General features: G+C 29.2%; 1 protein-coding gene across 1 annotated transcript in view; it reads right to left on the reverse strand.

The window, feature by feature from the left end:
- LOC129981306 (cell adhesion molecule Dscam2-like) overlaps positions 1-21071 on the reverse strand; it is a 493597-nt gene that overhangs the window by 54369 nt on the left and 418157 nt on the right. The window lies entirely within an intron of this gene.

Below are 21071 nucleotides of genomic sequence, written 5' to 3' on the forward strand. Positions count from 1 at the left end.
TTTATGATTCTTTGCAAATCGATTTAGTTATTTTTTAAAGGAGAATAAACATTTTTTTTGTAGTAAATCTTCTAGAAAAAATTGTCGGATCTATGGATTATAAACTTGACCAGGGAGATGGTACATTATATTTACTGTAGAAAGAAATATTATTTACACAATGTTCGTAAAATTGAAATATTGAAAAATAAAATATGCTGCATGTACTGCTCCTGAAATTATTTTAGGCAATTTGGGTGAGACTATAATACAAACTTAACATTATCTTCTCTATAAATAAATGGGAATATTAAAGTAATTTCATGAGAAGAAAATTTAATATAATGTTCACAGTTTACGAAAATAATGCCTTAGTGGGATATTTATTGTGCATAATTCTTTGGTGCATATAAAACTCAATTAATGTATGAATGTTTGTAGCAGAATTTATAGTTTCTTTCAACGATTTGGATGACTTAAATCATTGAGGAACTTGATACTATTTGATATTTAAATTGTTGGTTTAACAGCACAATACCAAAGATTACCATACATCAAATACCACTGATATCTCAATGAAATATTTCCTAGATTGAAAAAAAAAACGTTCCTTCTAAATTCTTAAACTAAAATATTATTTTGGCAAACTTTATACAACGTAATAAATTTTCTAATTAGACCAATTAATCCAATATATACTAATGTAATCTAATGTTTTTAATGTCTCTGTGGTTCAAAAAATGTTCTGATGGTATTTTAGTTCCCAGCTTGTGTTGTCTAAAAGTTGTTCTATGATATAACATGCAGCATTTTTATGCTTTTAATGCTTTATTGTCACTAGCTGATGAGGTAAATATACAATTTTCATTTCTTTGATTTTTTTTAAAACAAGAATCAAAACTGCAATGTAGCATTAACTTGTGAAAATAAATGTAACGTATCTCCCCATGAATAAGTTGAGAATTTAATTTCTTCAATTGTAATAAAATAAATTGAAAATCTACCGATAAACATCAAATTTGATTCACATACCCTGATATGAAAGTTTAGCAAAAATCCTTTAAAACAGTAAAATTACTCCATTTTTAAAATATAAATGCTTTCAATAACAGGCATTAAATATTTGAAGAATTTCTGAATTTATAAAAAAAATGATCATTTGAACAACGAAAACTTCCCCGAAAATATTCGAAGGGATATGAGATTTAAAATGCTCTAACAAATTCCATCACAAACAAAAGTTAAAATGTTAAGATGCTTATTATTTTTTGAACAATTTTTAAAAATGTCGATTATAACCACAAACAAAGTACCTGTTAGTTATGGTTACAATAACTTATTCATCTATCTTAAGTGAAATAAATAAATAACCGTATATTTCTAAATTTAATTAGTAGGCTTAAGATTGAATTATCATTGGTAATAATAGGAACAATCCCTAACATGAACAAAAATAAATTATCTTCCTAAAATAAGTCAGCTCCAGTAGCGATGTATATTTATTTCGAATTTTATGTATCGTTACTGTCTCTGTAGATAATTTTTATTATTCTATTTTGAGTGAGATGGGTAATAAGAACTGTCTTAAGCACCCAACAGCGAACTTAATTATTACATGTAATAAAAATTTAACTCAGACTTCTAAGTGGGAAGCACGATAATTTTGACAAGATGTTTCCTTCTTTCGTCCTTCAGGAGGCCTCCCCCTCTCTTCCATGTTCTTTAATGAATTTAGTGAGGTATAATAAAGCGTTATTTCGCTTAGTTTACTCAGTACAGGAATATTTTATATTTAGCATATAAAATATATAACATATAAAAAATGTATAACCAGAATATTTATATATTATTGATTTATCATATTTATTCTTCTTCCGGCATTTGCAAATATATTTGAAGCATATATAGTGACTTATTAATACTTTGAATAAGAATATTTTCAATCCCACTGAGCTGTATTATTTAATTCTTTTCTAGAATATGAGCTGCATTTCGGCGACCATCTGTTTAAAAGCAATATTAATAGCATTAATTAGTATTGACTGCTAAATTTGATGAAGTCATTTATATTAAACAAAATGATAGTACTATTGTAAATTATACATGCACAATACATAAAGAGCAATGATTAGCTATGCAGGCTAAATGCTGATATTAATTAGCGAAATCGCTCCAGTAGTTGAATCTAGGGACTCTGTCAAAGTTTCTTTTTGCGATATCTCTGGAAAAATTGAGGAGATATACTGAACATCGATGGCGAATTTGAACGTCAAAAACCTTGAGGTGAAATAAAAATTGGGTTCGGGTCCTCTCAGTTGTTTTCCCCATACTGAAAGCAAAGTGCAATAGTATTCTGAAATCTTCTCTGAAAAGGAGAATAGTGATCCTAAGCCATCATATGAAATAAAAATTGATAATATCATATCAGTGATGGAGCCTGGGCTATTGCTTTTCTGGCTTTAATAATTAATTTAACTTGTTTAATAGTTTAAATAAACAAAGAAACTTGAAATAAATTATCATGTACTTAAAATGCCTGAAGAATTAGTGTTTAGTTTAAATAAATAAGATATGATTTTTTAATATATTTGCCCGACAATGATAAGGAATGAATGCCAATTGCAAATGATAAATGTACATTAAAGTAATACTTTATATTAATTATATGAAAATACAAACTTCTTGAGTTCTGAAAAGATTATTTGAAATTGTTATTTCTCAATTAGTTGGATATGCATAATTAAACATTTCTAAATCCGGTTTTAAAAACTTTCAAATCTGAATTTGTATATCTCAACCCCTTCAAGTCAATTTAGAAGTTTTGAAGTCATAATATGAGCACAGTTTGGTTTATTTAAAGAAAGAAGATATTTAATTAAAGTGTTGCAAGGAAAATTACAAGCAGAAGATTGCAACGAAGTTTCACTTTCTAGCCTTACTTAATTAACGTTTGGTTGTTATGGAGGAACTTCATATCCTCAACATTCTCTATTTTTTAAACAAGAGGCCAGAATTTTTAATTAATTCAATTTCATATTGTTTTAGTACTTTTTGAAAAAGTGGTTGGGAATTTAATAAAAACATTAAGGAATTAGTTATATTTGTAAGATTAAATAATTAAGACATACTTTAAGACACATAATATTATAGCAGCAACTAATTCAAATAGTTTAATGTGGATTTTGTGCATATTTTTATAACCCATAATCAAATTAAATTTGTACAGACGCTTTTGAAGAAGAGTGCCTGTAAGTGAAATAAATATGTGCATTTTATTCAATTGTTTTGAAATCGAATTACTCTCTAATTTTTTTATTAAAAATTACATTTATTAGCCAAATAAGATATTAAAAATATTTGTTATTCGTTCCAAGAATTTTCAAAAGAAATCATTCAAAATGCTTTGTAGGGAAATAAAAGAACATGAATCAAAAGAAACTTGTTTGTTTAAAATACTAAAATATATATATATATATATATATATATATATATATATATATATATATATATATATATATATATATATATATATATATATATATATATATATATATATTATTTTACTCGTCACATAAACATAGATTGTTTGATATTGTAAATAAATCCCTTTTATAAAAAAAATATTAAACTTTCAAGATGTTTGAATCACATGGGAATATAAAGAGAAGTTTAAACTATGAATGTAACCAGATATTTCCTAAATTATGAAATCAAGATAAACAGTTTCATCAAAGATCCGTCGTCTGTGTTTAATCTAAAACCGAAAGTCAAACATCGTCAAATTGTTATAATCTTGATGGTTTCTCGTATAATTTTAATCTAATTCAATAATTTTGATAAAGCAGGTTTCTATGCAGTTATTTAGTTTTCTTTGCAGTGGGTTTTGTATATATCTTAAATAAATAAGGTTTATGCATGTATTAGATATCCATTAGACTTTATGCTTTCCTGTTATGAAGTGCTTCTTCATAATGTATTAAAATTTCTTTTATCCTTCACTGAGTTCTTTTCAATCTTTTATTTAATCTTTTACCTAGACTTATGGCAATATATCCTAATGTAAATAAGTTTGAAAATTAATTTCGCACACTTTTCTTAATAGAGTTTTGCTTTAATTTATGTTGGGAAATAAAAACATGGAAGTACAGCAACATGTATTAAAATTCCATTGTGTTTTTGTTTTTTAAAAAAAAGCAGAGTGAGCAAATTGATTTTCTTTGATTTGGCAATACATATGTACTGAACAAAATATTTGAACATACATTAATGTTAACTTCGTCATATGTATTGTTTAATTTTAGAGATTTCTAATAATTTTGGAAATAAATGAAAATATTGAATTTGAATGCATTTTTTTTTTTACAATACAGCAAAAAATCAAGTATTATTGTGCTTATATCTTCAAAGGATATTTCTTTTTCTTAAAAAGGTGTCTCATACAACGAACGAATTAGTGATCATTCTTACATTTTTTTTATTTCCGATATTTTAATTCCTGAATTTTAATCAAATTTAAAATGAAGTATTTTAAAGTGAATATTAATATTAAAAAATGAAGCAGTTTTTATTAAAACATACGTTCCACCAATATGTTTCCTTACTATGCATAACACATAGGAAAGTACTTAAAAAGTTCTGATTTTTTTGCTAAACTACAAACGGATGTTTAAGTACTGCTTTTAGTGTACAATAAAATTTAAATGCTTTAAAATGCTTTGGCACCATGTTATTAGCACCACACCATGAAGAGATTTGAACATTTGGGGAGTTATTTTAAGTCTGATATAATTTATGGCACTTCTTATAATTCATTTAAAAAAGCTAAGATTTTATAGCCATTACAAATAATTTATGCATCATAAATCTACATATAAATAATGATAAATTTCTTTTAAGTGATTTTTAAAAAAATGCTCTACATTAAACATAAATAATAAAATAGTAACTTAATTTCTACATTGATGTATTCAAAGAATTTACTGACAATCAACGAAGCGGAAGAACGGCGAGAAATTATTCATGAAAAAAAAAATAATTTCAGGGATTGAAAATGAAGTTATATATATTCACGTATATTTCATTCAAATGAAAAAGAAATTAGAATCATAAAACTTAGAGGCGAATTCAGAATACAGCTCGATGCAGGTATTCAAACATTCAACACAGAACAAAACTTTCTTTGGGATTTTGACGGAGGGAATTTCTGCATAAATATTCATTATTTGATCAAATGGTAATTCTGCGAATGATTTCCTTAGAGAGTACCTTTATATTCGAAATATTGATTTTGTTATCTCGAATCAGAGAAATTATTGAAGATCTTTTGTGTTATTGATGTAAAAGGAAGCTTAGTTTGAAATCTCGAGCAAATTGATTCATTTCATTGGAATCACGTTGTGCTGTTGTTTAGATTAAATTTTATTTAGAGATGCAGTTTCCAATCACCTTTGAATAAAAGAGTTTTACTGACACTAAATAAATCTCATTCAATTTATTTATGTTGAAGCATTTCTGCAATTACACTCCGACAACCGTTATGTGTTTCTCTCTTTTCAGTCCATGAATTACAAACACAAGGACAGGCTTCATATTTATTTAGTGAAAAGCACTTGATCAGATTAATGATTTAAGGAAACTAATTACAAAATTCTGCGTTTGTGCTTTGTTAACTTAATTAGTTTATTGACATACGACAAATCAGGACATGTTTAGAATAATTTTAAGTTCGAACATTAAGTTGATTTATTGAAAAATTGTTAGTTTATTAGAAAACTAAAGTTCAAGCTAATGTTTATCATAATATTTTAGAATTATGCTTAATTTTGTAATGTTTTTAATCTTTCGCTATCAAGAAATATAATTATTAGATAGCAAACATAAATTGCATTTCATAGTTGAATGAGAAAATGAAATATTCATAACGGTTTAGACCAATTTGTTAAGCTCATAGCAAAAATGTCATTAGTGAGAACTCATGATAAAAGAAAAGCGTAACACGTTCTAAAGATCTAGATTACACTGAGTATCTTGAGAGTTTCTGAACAAAATTCTTTTCTGAAGACTTTCAAAAGAATCTGAACTGAAACAAGACGGTATTTAATGAAATCCATGAGTGTGAGCTCATGATAAAAGTATAAAATGTTCTTAAGATCTGAATGACTGAAAGTATTTAAACTTTTATTTTGAACAGGAAAAATCTATATTCTGTTCCAAATGCCTTATCGGGAAACAAATGCCTTACAAAGAATATTTGAATTCTGCGTTTTGCACTGAAATCAGTGCTAAATTTTCTTTAAAATGTTATGTAAGAGTTGGCATTTAGTGAAATGTAACATTTTCTATAAGCATACAAAGTTCAAAAACATAACTATTTGTTTTTGGCCACCACTTTATATCCACGAATATGATTACAACTCACTTCGTGTCTATTAGATACAGAACTCTCAAGTATAGAAAAAAGAAGAGAAAGACTTTTAACATGAAATGGAAATAATTCGGAGATAGACTGTTCGTTTTAATTAAAATGTTACTGATCATAGATTACGCATCATTGAAAAACTACATTTTAAGCACACAAAAATTAAAAATCATTAATTTGATAGATTTTCACATTCTATATCTCACAGATAAGAATCAAAAACATTTAGGATCAACTTCCCTATATATTATCACATTGGAAAAAATTCGGCACATGGCATTTTCCCCATAAATTACTGATCTAAATCAAATTACTGATCTTCATCCATCAAAGTGGTAAAGAGCCTTTTTTCTAAATTCGTAAAAGATTATACATTATAACGCTACAGAAAAAAAATGCAATTATTTATTTTAAATAAAATATATTTGGAGTGTTCTCCTCTCGGCACTTCTGTATGCTTAAAGAATTTTCGATTCTTCTTACGAGAATATGCATCAGTTGCTGAATGCTGCACTCAAGAGCAGCAAGAGATCGAGAGCAGCAAACTTCGAAGATAGTAAAAACTTCTGCAAGCGGAAGTTTTTTCACATCCGAATCACCGCAAACTTAAATACAATACATTGCCTATTTTGTAATAGGCAATAGAGTACATTGCCTATTTTGTAATAGGCAATACGATACATTGCCTATTTTGTAATAGGCAATAGAATACATTGCCTATTTTGTAATAGGCAATACAATACATTGCCTTAATATAATGAGGAACAAAAAGATTATGAGCATTGCACGACTCTATTTCAGATAATCGGGCAATAATTTTAATACCTATCTATTATCCTTGTCACAAGATCACATTCAATTTCATTTATCTGTGCGGTATAGCTTTTTATTATACTATAAGATAGTATTCTCGGTTAATATTTTTGATAATACGATCAACTGAGGCCATTCTTTTGATGGATTTTATCTGAAATGTATGATGGATGATATGATAAATTTCTGATTTAGATGATAAATTTCTTTTTATCATCCATTTTTGTTTTAAATTCAAAAATGGATGATAAATTCCTGATGGTAAATCTATAAATGCAACTTTGTTCTCCCCTCCACATTTTCATATGTTTAAATAATTTTCGGTTCCTCTTTTGAGAGTCTTCATCGATTGAACGATGTACTCAAGAGGTTCAGGCAAGCGTTTAAACTTTGAAGTTTACGATAAAGTTTACAAACGGAAGCGTTTTCACACTCCAATTCCCTCATACTCAAATACAATTCACTGCCTTTGAGTGGATAATAATTTAAGCGCAGGTCTTTAATTTCCGTTATAAGATCGCATTACTAAATTCCATATACCTGCATCATTGAGGTTTTGATGATATGATAAATTATAGTTTTAATTTCCATTTTTTGATGATACGATAAGATAGGGTCATCATTTTGTTTCTGAAGATACGACAAAATAGGCTCATACTTTTCTGTTTATGATGATTCGATAAGATGTGGTTACACTTTTCTTTTTTTTTTTGGATGATTTGATAAGATGTGGTTACCCTTTTCTGTTTTTGATGATACGATTAGATAGGGTCATCATTTCTGTTTTTGAAGATAAAATAGGGTCATACTTTTCTGTTTTTGATGATTCGATAAATGGTTGCATGCATATAGATTTATTTTCTTTAATTTTCTACCATTGTAAACTTTTTAAAAATCATTTAATTTATGTTTACTAAAAGTAAAAATTACTAATCAATGAGAATCTATCTTTTGGTAAATAAACGGATTGGGAAAAAAAGCAATAACCTGCCAAACATTATACGATCCTCCCTATTTATTTAAAAAAGTCTTTGTATAATCCAGTATAATTATTTTTAAAATTCTTTGTATAATTATGTTTGTAATCATAATTTTAGTTGCATGGTAAGTAGCTATTTTAACTTCGATAGCAGGAATGATTTATTCTGTTGCTGATATCTTTAAGAGCAATCATTGTCTAGTCATAAATAACAAGGCCTTAAATAGAGTCACTATCTCACACTTAAAAACCAACGGCTTAGGTACAATCTGAAGCTTGAGAGAACGTGGATTAAATAATTAAAGTGGCTTTCAACTAAAAAGCATTTAATGTACAGATTTATAAAGTATACAATTTCCATATCCTATAAAAGAATAATAGTCAAAGACACAAACCACCTTCACGAAACGTAAGGTAGATGCAATCTTAAAACTTGTACATCTACTGCTCCCCCCCCCCCCCGCTTGGCAGAAGTCACATATTCAGAAACATGTGTGTCGTGTAATTTGTCAGTCGAAATGGCGGCGTCAACAGTGGGGAAGGTTTTTATTATGTTCTTTATTTTAGCAAAAATTAAACCGCAACTATTATGCAATGAAATTTTTAATCATAATTCGGAAAAGAAGTTTCAATTAGAAAATCTATTTATGAATGGTATAAAAAATTTAAAACATCGAGGTGTTTTTTGCAAAAATATAAGCCCAAGTCAACTGACTGTATCACCAGAAATCGTCATTCATATCTGGAAAAATCAACGCAGAGAGTGAGTCGTGAAGTACAAATTTGTCAGCCCACCGTATGGAAAAAGTTTTGAAAAAGAAACTAAAAATGATTCCACACGAAGAGCAAGTGTTGCAAAATCTGAATGCCTTTGACAAGCAAAAGCGCTATGATTATTGTGTAATATGCAGTTTCATTTCGAAATTGATGATTTTGCCGATCACTTCGTTTTCATTGATGAAGCAACATTTCATGTCAATGGAAAGATACACAAGCATAATATTTCCTTTGGGGGAAGAGAGAATCGCAAATGCACAGTGCAACACATACGAGATTCTCCTAAGGTAAATTTGTTCTGTGCAGTGTGCAGAGAAATAGTGTACGGCCTCTTCTGAGGGGTCCCACTTAGAACATCTGCGACCATCTCTAACGAAACTTAAATTAATAACATATATTTTTTACAGGTGATATATAATATTTTACATTGTTCTTGATTTATAGTGCATTAAAATTGTGTACTTCTTAATGATTCACCCTGTATATCTCTGCCTTAATCAATTTTACTTTTCTAAATAAGATTCCCTGCAAAATGAATAAAATATTTTTTCCAGAAGTTCGCTTTAAAATCCTACATTAAGCAGTTTGATGATGACTAATTGAAAATGGCTCTACAAAAGATTTATTCAATATGGAGAGATAAAAAATCTGTGGTTTAAAGAAATATGTTTAAAATATATTTTTCTCTTCTTTAATTAGATTTTTTTCAAAAAAACAACCACTTTTTTCTTCCAAATCTAAAGAAAATGTTTAATCGTTCCGCTATTTCAGCTTTCATTTTGAAGATTCATTTTTTTTTCTAATTTTGAATGAAATTATTTAATCATTTGTTCGACTTTCATTTTAGTTTAGCGTTTTTCTCAAGTCAATGAATTTAATCAGTTCTCTCTTATTAGCTCCATTCATTCATTTACTTCAATTTTCATCTTAGAATTTCTTTGTGCAGGTTTATCTTTTCATTCTTTATGTAATTTCGAAAACTAATCTGCGCTTTATTTAATAATTCGACTTCTTAGCTTCATTTTTATTTCAAGTTTTATATATTATTTTATTGATTTACGATTTATGTTTCTCATTTGAAATTTCATCATTTATTCAAAGCATTTAGAATTGCTTATTCAGATCACCATGTCTTTAGCATCGCGGCTAAATTTGTTGTAAGACTCCGTCACTATTTAACGTTTTGAATTTGTGATGAAATCCTAAAAATATATGATTTCATCCTTCATTATCATCTTTTAGGATATGACTTTCTATGAATTAATTATTTAGGTTTGTAATATTAAATTATTTTTTGAAAAAATATGAGAAAAAGGCATTATTTAGCTATTTATTTTCGAATGAAATAAATTGGTTCTATTCATTTGAAACTTTTGTTCAGCATTAGCTTGGATTTTGTTTTCACTTACTATAAATGAATGATGAATTATCAATGAAAAAATATCATCTTTAGTCTTTTTATCAAGAATCTAAGAGAAAATAATTATTGCAATTTTTTAGTTTACGGAAGAGAAGTGGGAAATTTTCCAAAATAAATCCTTTAATAAGTCCTTTTTTCTAGTATATTAACTTAATTTCTTTTACAATCCCACTGGGGGAACCTCAGAAATAGCTATGGAAAACGTCCAATATGGTGATAAGTTCACGCTTTTTGATCGGGTATACTAATTTTGTGGAATTCAGTTATCTTCATCTTCATGATGAGAAACGCCTCTTGAGTTAGGATATGTATCGTAACCATATTGACACAACCTTAGTCCCAACCTATTTGCTGTCATGACGATTTCCGCAATTCTTAAGAAAGAAAGAATTGGTATTATTTATATTTTTCGACAATACCATCTAAGTAGTTATATTTCATTTTGGCATCGGAAGATTGATGTTGGAATACTGATTTTGCAGAAAAAAAAACCTTTGTAAGTGAAGTGGGTTCGGTGGTAGCTATATATTGGTAACCTCTGGAGCAAACCTCCCTCTGGTGTAGCAGAGAAATGTAGAAAAAGTCATTCTCTTCATTCGACTACTGTTCAAAATTTCGAGATCAACCACAAAAAAGTTTTTGATACAAGAGGCCTTCTTGTATATTTCATAATATATCCCTTTATATGCCTAATTTCTTCCTATAGATCCGAGCTTGCATTTTGCAATATTTCCTGAAACCGAAATACATTCAATACTTGATGCAAAATTACAATTTTACTGAATTAAGTTGTTCAGTCTTTGAATTATGGTATCTAGCTCGCACAGATAAAGAGATAAACAATAAAATATTTGCCATGTAATGTCTTAAATTTCAAATATGTGTGTCTTTTACTGATAAAAATGGCTGCCAAATCGTATATGGTTATCTTTTTCCTTTTCTGAGTTATTATTTTCATGAAAAGATATATCTTCATAAATTAATTTTCAAAACTGGAAAAGTCAGAAAGTTGGCATTCATAAAAATTTCATGTAAATTCTTTTGGAGAATCCATTATTTTCCTTTTATAAACTTCATATTCATAAAAGTATGAACTCTTTGTGATGATATTAAATATATTGAGCATAATTACAAGATTAAATCATCTATTTTTTCGTTTCCGGAGCCATAATAAAATCAGAGCAAAAATTTTAAAGTTCATAAATTAAAGTTAATATATGATTCAATTTGCATCTACATTCAAAAGCATCATTTATCAAAAGTAAAAGTTTCAATGGCTTTCATCACATCAAGGACTTTTTACTAATTCTACGAGAAATGTGTGCAGTGAAGAGGAAAAACCAAGATCTATTCCCTCTGAGCAGCAAAGATCTGCTTAATTCCATGCACTTGCTTTCAGAATTCGATTTGATTTCGCTTTGTGATAAAACTCTTCAGAGTCGTTAACACGTCAGCTATTAGTGCGTGATAAGAAATCGGGATCACGTTACATCATTAATTTGCTCCAATGCCGTTTCTATTTCTACGTGACGAGCCTACTGGGAAATTAAAGAACGTGCAACGTTCTTGAGAGGGCGGATAAGCTTTGCAGGATATGGAAAGCGTCAATCAGTTACGAGGAGATTTCCGGAATCTCGGATCTCTTTCCGATCTCTTGAGATAATGCATACTCGGAAATAAGTTGGGCCAGAATTTATTTATGTTTCGGGTGTCAGAATCACGAATTCTTTTGTTATGTGACCGAAGTAAGAAGATATGATTAAGTGAGCTAATTATTTACAAGCATTGTAACTACAAGTAATCTTGTACTGTCGAATTCCTTCCGCAGAATTTTTCTATTTTTCTTTAATTTCTCTTTTTTCCCAACAAGACTTTCTAATTTGTGTACTAAGTCTCTCTTCTTACTTGAGAAAATTATGATTACGTATCACATTTATCATTATTTTAGTGATTAGTGGCGGTATGCGATGTTTTTTTTGTTTAATATATGACTTTAACTGTTAAATTCTAGTAATTTAGTGACTCTAGTAGATGTTATTAATCCTACAGATCATTTCAAGTTTACTTGTTTTATCATCACTTTTTACACCCATTTATGATTTAGCTGCCTGATAATTCACATTTTAAATATTTTTTCAACGAAAAGTATTTCGACAAACTTTTATAATTTAATATATTTTTTTCTCTTTTAAATCTATTTATTATTAGGCATTTTAAAAATATCTCTTGTTCTAGCTTTCATCCTTTATTTCATACATTCAAATTGCTAAATAAGGAAAGTATTCTTATAAATCTGTAAATTTGCTTCCCAACATGGTTAGCTGAATCACTGGAAAGAATGTTTAACGATTAGCCCAGTTGGGTGCTGTTCGGGTGTCGTGTCAGTGATCTTACAACTTGGCGACCATTTGAAGACGAGTTTCGTGAATTTGGTGACAAAATAGATATTACTGGAATCTTCGAGAATTTTAACGATCCAGCCAATAGGACCTGCGATACGTCTGTTTGGTCTAGAATTTTCTCTACCAGCCTCCCGGTAACTATAAAAGGCCAGCAGGCTCAAGCCTAAATGAATCCCTTCCGGAGACGTGTATCGAGTCGTTGAGAGAATAACGAAACAACGGCGGAAAAGTTCGGCAAAGTGCCAGCATTGTGTGGAACCCAAGCTATTGCTGAACTGAGCTGTAAGTCGATTCCTAGTATTTATTGTGGAAGCAGAATCGACTCCTGTGAGGAGTAGCAGGTCGTGTAGTAGCGTGCCGGCAGCTGGATACAGCTAAAGCGAGGATACAGTGAAGAATTGCAGCCGTTTGGAGAGACCGTAGAGTGAAGCTACGACGATTCTCTCTTCTACTGAATTCTGTTTGACCGCTTTGTGTGCTGTGGCTGTTATTACTACCGTTTACGACTTGTAAGGTACTGTTTGCTGTAATGTGCTGCTGTATGTTGGTCTCGGCTGCACATATTTGTCGTCTTTGTATTAGTGTCTTCGTGTTAAATAAAAGTCGCTTTTTTCTTCTTCTTCTTCTACTGAGGTCTGATGATTGTTTTCACACCATACACACACTACAAGCAAATCCGGTGATTTTACGGACGTAGCAGTAGAGGAATTTGGAACTAATCCGTAACAGTATAAGTATTCGTTACCAAGACCTAAATTTACTAAATAAGGTCTTAGTAATTAATTAAATAAAATAGAATGCACCGTACTTATAAATATGTAAATAATGCTATACGCATTTTCAAAAAGCTGTAATCAGCATTATGACTACAGATATAGTTCCTGCAAATGATAATAATTAAATGAAAAAGTTAAAATAGAATCACATTTTTAATAGGAATTAATCGCGAATTGTGGCTTTATATGAAGTATTTTAAATATATAAGTTAATTAAGATTCAAAATCTAGAATCAATATATGTAAGACAAATTTTGGTTATTTCATAGTCTCCATACATAAAATTTAATGCCGTGTATATTGTTTTGTTTCAATCTTATATAATTACACATCTCTTAATAAATTCAAACAAAATTCACATAAATGTTTCTTGAATCTTAAAGAAGAATAATTGAATTTCGTCCCTCTAAAAATGGGAAAATGAAGATTAAAAGATTTTAATTATTTCTATAACTTTTGAACATATCACTGCATAATCTTTTACCTTAATTATACTTAAAGTCAAAACTTTATAGTGACATCAATTTCATTTCCGTACAGTTTCTCAAGGATTTTTTTTCTTTCAAAAGTTTAACTTTTATCAATTCTATTACTTTAGAACCACTATAAATAGTAATTCTTACAAGTGCATGTATCTTGTTTTTTCTAACATGTAGCACACATAAGTGAAAAGAAACCACATGTTAAGAGCCTTGTTCACTGACAATCAGCAAATATCTCATGTGAACTGTAATAATTTTAGTATATATTTTTGATAGACGGAATTTCTTATGCATTAAAATTTATGTGGCAGTAAGTTTATGTAAAATTTAATTTAGAGAATAGCTAAATGATAATAATGCATTTTATCTATCAGTTTGATGTCTAAAGTCCGTTGCCTTAATTGAAATGAAATCTGATCAACATTTGTGAAAGCAAAATTCAAAACTATTTCAAACTTCAAACTGGTTTCTCTAAGTTTAATTAATATGTTTAGTCACTCAGTGAAATGAGAACTTTGTAAAAAGAAGAGATTTCTTTGCAATTTTAGAATTTGAAAATATCTTAATTATTTTAATCTTTAAAAAAATAGAGCATTAATAAAAAGATTTATTGAAACGTCCGTGTATGAAAATATTTTGAAAAAATATTTGACTTATATCATAGCATAAATATTAATTCCAGAATAGATTCAGAATAAAGAGTAATATTTATAAAGGTTTTGATGAATAAATATTTGAAATAACCCGTAAGAACCAAACCTCCTTGGAAGTTTGTAGCATTCTCTTTAACAACGTTTTTGTGCCATCCCCCTGGCATGGAACTGTAGACACTCGGTAAATACAAGAATGCTGTCCATGTCATTGGTGAACAGTAATCTCGATATATAAATTATTGAATTGTTGGCGTCAAGGTATAAATTCTGAGTTCCACAAGCAGTGGGGCCAGTCCTTCGAATGCATGTTACAAGTTGCTTAGAGCTAATAAACTTGATATAATGTTAATTTTTGACCTCTTATTCTTTAAATTTTCGTGGCAAGTTTGGCGGAAGTGTCGAATTAAAAATAAACATTTAACCACGGATTCCGGTGGTATTGCTCGTTCAAGCCGTCGTTTAAGAGGAATATCTCCAGAATTTGGACTGCATTTTCTACAAACAAGAAATCGATATGTAACACATTTCCGTGAGTGTCAACTAAGAAAATCTATTCCTGAACGACATCCAGGACGCTTAGTTTCCATCCCACAAGCTATGGCACCCTTTCATCCCATTGGAATTGATCTTCTTGGACGATTTCCGAAATCTAACAGTGGAAATAAATGGATCGTCAACTGTACAAATTACCTGGCGCGTTTTGCAGTGACAAAGTCGTTACCAACAGCTGAAGCTCCTGAAGTGGCTAAGTTTTTGCTTGACGAAATTCTATTGAGACATGGAACATCTCGAGTAATTATCGCTGATAGTGGAACGGTCTTCCAGTCGAAACCAGTTTCATCCCCCGTCGAACTTTGGAACATCAATCATCGCAAGACGACAGCATATCACCCACAGACAAATGGATTGACGGAACGTTTTAATAAAATTTTAGCTGATATGTTATCCATGTATTTTGATACAGAACATAAAAATTGGGATGAAATCTTGCCATTTGTAACGTCTGCGTATAATACTATCAAGCATGAATCCACTGGTTTCACATCTTTCTATTTACTGCATGGATGAGTAGCGGATTTATTCATTTGTTAATGTTCTAGAAGCTACTAGATTTTTCTATAACCTTCTTTATAATTCTAGATTATTCTGTAAAGATATAAATTCTGAGTCCCACAAGCAGTGGGCACAGTTCTTTGCCTGCATATTATGAGTTGCTTAGAGCTAATAAACTTGATTTAGTGTTACTTTGTGATCTGTTATTCTTTAGATCTTCGTGACAATATATATATATATATATATATATATATATATATATATATATATATATATATATAACAGGCGCTCAGTCTTTTGACAGATACAGATGGTTTAAAACTTGATAAAAATCATTGTTTAGATACCATAACTTCATCAAATTTTATCTACCTAGAATTTTGTGTTTTCTAGATGAAGAATTCACTTGCACTCTAACAAACAGGCAGGCAGATTTTCTGTGAAGGAACTTTGTTTCAAATTTGATAAAAATATATATATTTTGTCCGTATATCAAATTTCATCAGTTCACTTCAAAACTTATCGCCTATTAGAATATTTTATAGCTATCTTACTTTTATATTAGATCTTAAACTTTCAGATTCATGAGACTGTCGATTTAGAATTGTTTGGAAAAATCTTTAATTCTCCTATACTTAGTACAAGAAAAAGTAAAAAAAATTAGAAATATTTCCGAGCCTTTGTTTAAAGAAATAAATCTTTGCAGTTACCCTTTTTTCGTGAACAAAGCTATGTCTAAATCACATTTATGAGTTTAAAATTTTAAGAAATATGATTTATTATACTTTCTTTACTTTTATATGTAGAGAAAGATAGTTATTTTGAGAAACTTCTAAGTGAAATATACTTTAAAGATCAAACTTTCTAACAGAAAAATTATTTATTAACCATCTGAGATCCATGCGAAGGATACTATTCTTTACCGAGAAATTGGTTTACATAAGTTTTATTTTGAAAACAATTTTGTAATATGCTTGTACATTTTCGATATTTAGACGGAATGATTTTGAATAAGGTGTAGACATTTTTCAAATTCATTGTAATGAATCTTTATGAACAAGTGATTAATCTTTCAGAAATTATAGAAAATTTAGTGACTTCAGTACAGTTATCTCTGTTTGAATTTTAATTTCAATTAGAAAATGTTTTTAATGTTAATTATTTCTAATAAAATTATTAGAACAGAATTTAAAACAAAGCATTGAGTTAAATGCTAAATAATTCTTCTCGATAAGCTGGAAGGCAAATGTCGATTTTTTGTTATCCAAGTTAATATTTTAAAATACTTTTTAATCCTTAGTTAAAACCAATGAATAATTGCATTTTCAAGCAGCCATAGATAATGCCTGTTGATTAAGGATATTTTTTTCACTTTCATATTTATTGTTACGATTTATTACAAAAATTAAAAAAAAAAAAAAAAAAACGGTCTTTCTCTCGTTTCTAAGATTAAAAAAATTATTCAAATGTAAATAATGCATACACAGCTTATGGAATTTATTAAATTTAATTTTTACATAATATTATCAATAAATAATTTGGTTTCTTCAATTTTTATTCAAATAATTTTCTTCGGGCTGTTAAAATTTAGTCCACGAGGATTTAAACAATTTCAAATTAATGAGAAGAAATATATTTAAAAGTTACCTTATTATAATATTTATCTTTCGAAACTTGAAATATAGATCATTTAAAATTAATCAAAGTTCGGGGCTAAAAATCATTTTTCGACCCTTAACCTCTAAGCAAGTGTAATTATTTACACACTTTTCAAACAAAAGTTGGTCGTCTAAATGAAACATTAAGCTGCCAAATTTTGTTTATTTTTGTATCACAATTCGTGGAAATAATCTGGTAAGATAAAATTTTCACCCCTTTTGATTTCGATGACCCATCTACAAATTCATTAAAATTTTTTATTCTTCTAACAACATATCCCAAGTTGGTAAAATCAAATCAAAATTACTTCAGTTAATTGTATATATGTGTGTGTGTGTGTGTGTGTGCGCCCGCGCGTGTATGTGTACTTGTTCACATAAAAATTGCTAATAAATCTTCTCTCAAAAAATAATTTCCTAAAATCGGCCAAACGCTGGCTTCTCCATAACATTAGCTTCTCTGTTGCTCTGGCTATACATTTTCCAACGGAACTAAAATAATCAATCGACAAGTTCAGTTATATTAACGTCCCGTTGTAAAGCAACACTAGGGCTATTTCAGGACTGACTTTGTAATTTTGAACCGCTGTCAGATGACGAGGACGACACCTGAGCTGGCACCCCCTCTCAATGCCACACCACACCAGCGGGAGGACGTTTGGCATGACGGATTTAACGCGCAACAGACCCCCTTACACGACGGTTCTTCGGTGGAATTGGGTCTCGAATCTGAAACCATACGGCTCACAAGTCGAGACTTTGCCACCAGGCCACGGCGGCCTTAAATCAATCGGCAAATTAATCTCAAAAATGATATAAGTTACAAATCTACTCTCATGCTCTGTCTTTTCAGTTTTCAGCCTTTCTACTTCATTCTCACACTATGATTGGACAAACAAACTTAATAATATATCAAATGTTACTATTTCTTAAATCGATGAAGAATAATATGTATTATAATTAGTTTTCCAACACGGAATTTATTCAACCACACAAAAATCTCCAGGCAGATAAATTAATTTAAGGAAACTCATTCTAGTATCAATTCAGTTCTAAGCTAAGTGCTATTTTTAACTCATAAACCATTATAGAAATTCTAATTTTATCTCACCAGCTGTTGAAACTAAGAATTTTTAAACTAGACAGGTGCTTTGTTTAGTTAGCTAATATTGATGTTACTAAAATATTGATAATTATTTTATTAATGTCTTCCATCTTAAAATAAAAGAATGCCAGATAGCAAACTTCTATCCTCATTAAACCCTTTGAATTAAAGTTATATTGCATCAGTTGAGTTATATTGCAGTCAGTTTAATTCATTTGTATATCTGCCTGAAGACATCACCTTTGTTTAGAAGCCTCGCTTTTATGTTATGAACAGAAAATTCTTTTGCAGATTTAAAGACTTCAAGCGAGGAAAGGTATTTAGAATCCAGAATACGACTGAACCCACCATGTTTAAAGTTCAAACACGAACGCAAAGCAATTCTAATTAGCGCAAAGCTGCGCTTCCGCGAAGCATTCTTCTACGAAGTTCCTCCATATTACTAAAAGACGTCATGATTTAAATGCATACCAATTTCTCAAGCTGTTTATTTGCTGAATGTGGGAGCTTCAAGAGGAAGGAAGAGGAACTACTGCCGCCAAGCTGCTTTTCAAGAATACGTAAGTAGAATTATCAGAAACTGGAGTTCCGCTACTTTGTTTTCAAGAAAATGGTGGAGGATAAGTATGGGTACTAAGGATTGAAACGAAAGAAGCTTTTTCTCATATTTCTCGTAAATAGCACTAACCTGATTTCCATAGGTTGAATCAGAATAATAATACCAATTGAAACAGAATAATAATCTAGTCTTCTAAATAAAACATTTTAAGAGCAACTAGTAAAAAAAAAAATGAATTTTAGCAAATATTCTGCTATGGTTGATATAAATGTATCACTTACCGTTCAGTGAATATTTTCTTACAAAATTTAAATTAGAAAAATAATACAATATAAAGTAAAGACTGCTTGAATTTGTAAAACATGAATACGCCTTTTACTATTGCGTTAGCTTATGTATAAAACATCATAAAATATTTTATTGTGCTGGTTTATGAGCTATTACTTCAATAGCATTAAAGTTTGAAAATTTTGTTAGATTGTTGCCTTTGCCTATCAGCTTGTTCGTTCGTCTTTTCTGACCGTTAAACTTTTAATATGGAATACATTTTTTTTTTTAAATTTCACCTTGTTATTTAAGATGGCTGAAACATATGAACTAAATGGATTAATTAATTCTATAACAAATTAATGCACCAACAAATTAAAATAGGCTATTGCTACTGTTAAAATGCGTTAAATTATTTATTTCATAGAATTTCTTATTATTTCATGAAATATATTAAATGAAATAATGGATTCCATGCTTTAACGATGCATGTGACACCAATTACCTACCTAAATTTCTTTCCGTCATAATCTTGATTTTATTTATATTTCTTTATTCAACTGAATAAAGTTTAATAATACAAGACGAACAGTTTCCAGGGCAATTTTTTTATATTTTATGGATTCATTAATTAGTTACGCGAAGTGTTAAAAGATGTTAGACTGTAAAAGATTTCAATGCAGCTTGTTGAAACGTTATTACAATGATTTTTTTTTTCATTTTTAAAAATTTATTTGTTTATTTATTTTACCTTTGACTGTTGCCATTCGATTATATGTAATGAGATTGATTTCTGTACCACGTACATTATCATTATATATAAAAGCGACAACATTTAAATAAATACGTGATCGAAAGGCGACAGTTTTGGAAGACCCTTCAATTTATTTCAAAACTTGAGGCTAAAGTTGGAACACGTTCCTTTGCATCAGAAAACAATAAAAAAGAGAGAGATTTTTCTCTTTACTGATTTTACAAAGATATTCTGATAGAGAGTTCTTTCGCACATTTCGATGTTGCAAATGGAATCTTAGGTATCTTTGAAAAGAACAGGTAGGTGTTAAGAATTTTTATCCCTTCTCTGGTGGCACGGAAAACAAATAATTTTTAAAGCATATGTTATAAATAATTAAATAATGAAAAATGATATTAGGTTCAGCGATTAAGAAAAGATTAGAATAAAGTACCATAGAATAATTTCAGGTAAAAATTAGGAAATTAATTAAGATTTAAAATGAGTTAAGAGATAGCAATACATACATACATACATACACACACACACATGAAAGATAATCAAATTATTTTTGTATAAGAAATAAAAAAAAAAGTTCTTCATCTATTCTCATCATGGAAAACAGTCCTTTACGAAATTGAAATTACATCTTTGAAAAGAAACTCATTTCAACTTTCTCTGAATGATTATTTTTAAATGTATATGATCTCAATCAATCAACACAGTCTGTGTTGTTTTCGAACTTAATATATGTGCAATACCTTCTTTTTCTTAAAAATGTCTCCTTTTGCAATTAGTGTTGAATTGTGAATCTGTGCTCTCTGCGTTTGAATTATATTGAAAGAGCGGGCTTAATCATAGCAACTGAAAAATTGCAACAATATATTGATTTTAAATACTAGAATAATATTGATACAAAATAAAAATTAAAAAGTTAGAGTATTATGAGTGAAATAATTCCATTCCGTATTTTAAGCACATGCGGAATTAAGGGATT

Source organism: Argiope bruennichi, chromosome 8 (genome assembly GCF_947563725.1).
Source record: "Argiope bruennichi chromosome 8, qqArgBrue1.1, whole genome shotgun sequence".
Classification (NCBI taxonomy): domain Eukaryota; kingdom Metazoa; phylum Arthropoda; class Arachnida; order Araneae; family Araneidae; genus Argiope; species Argiope bruennichi.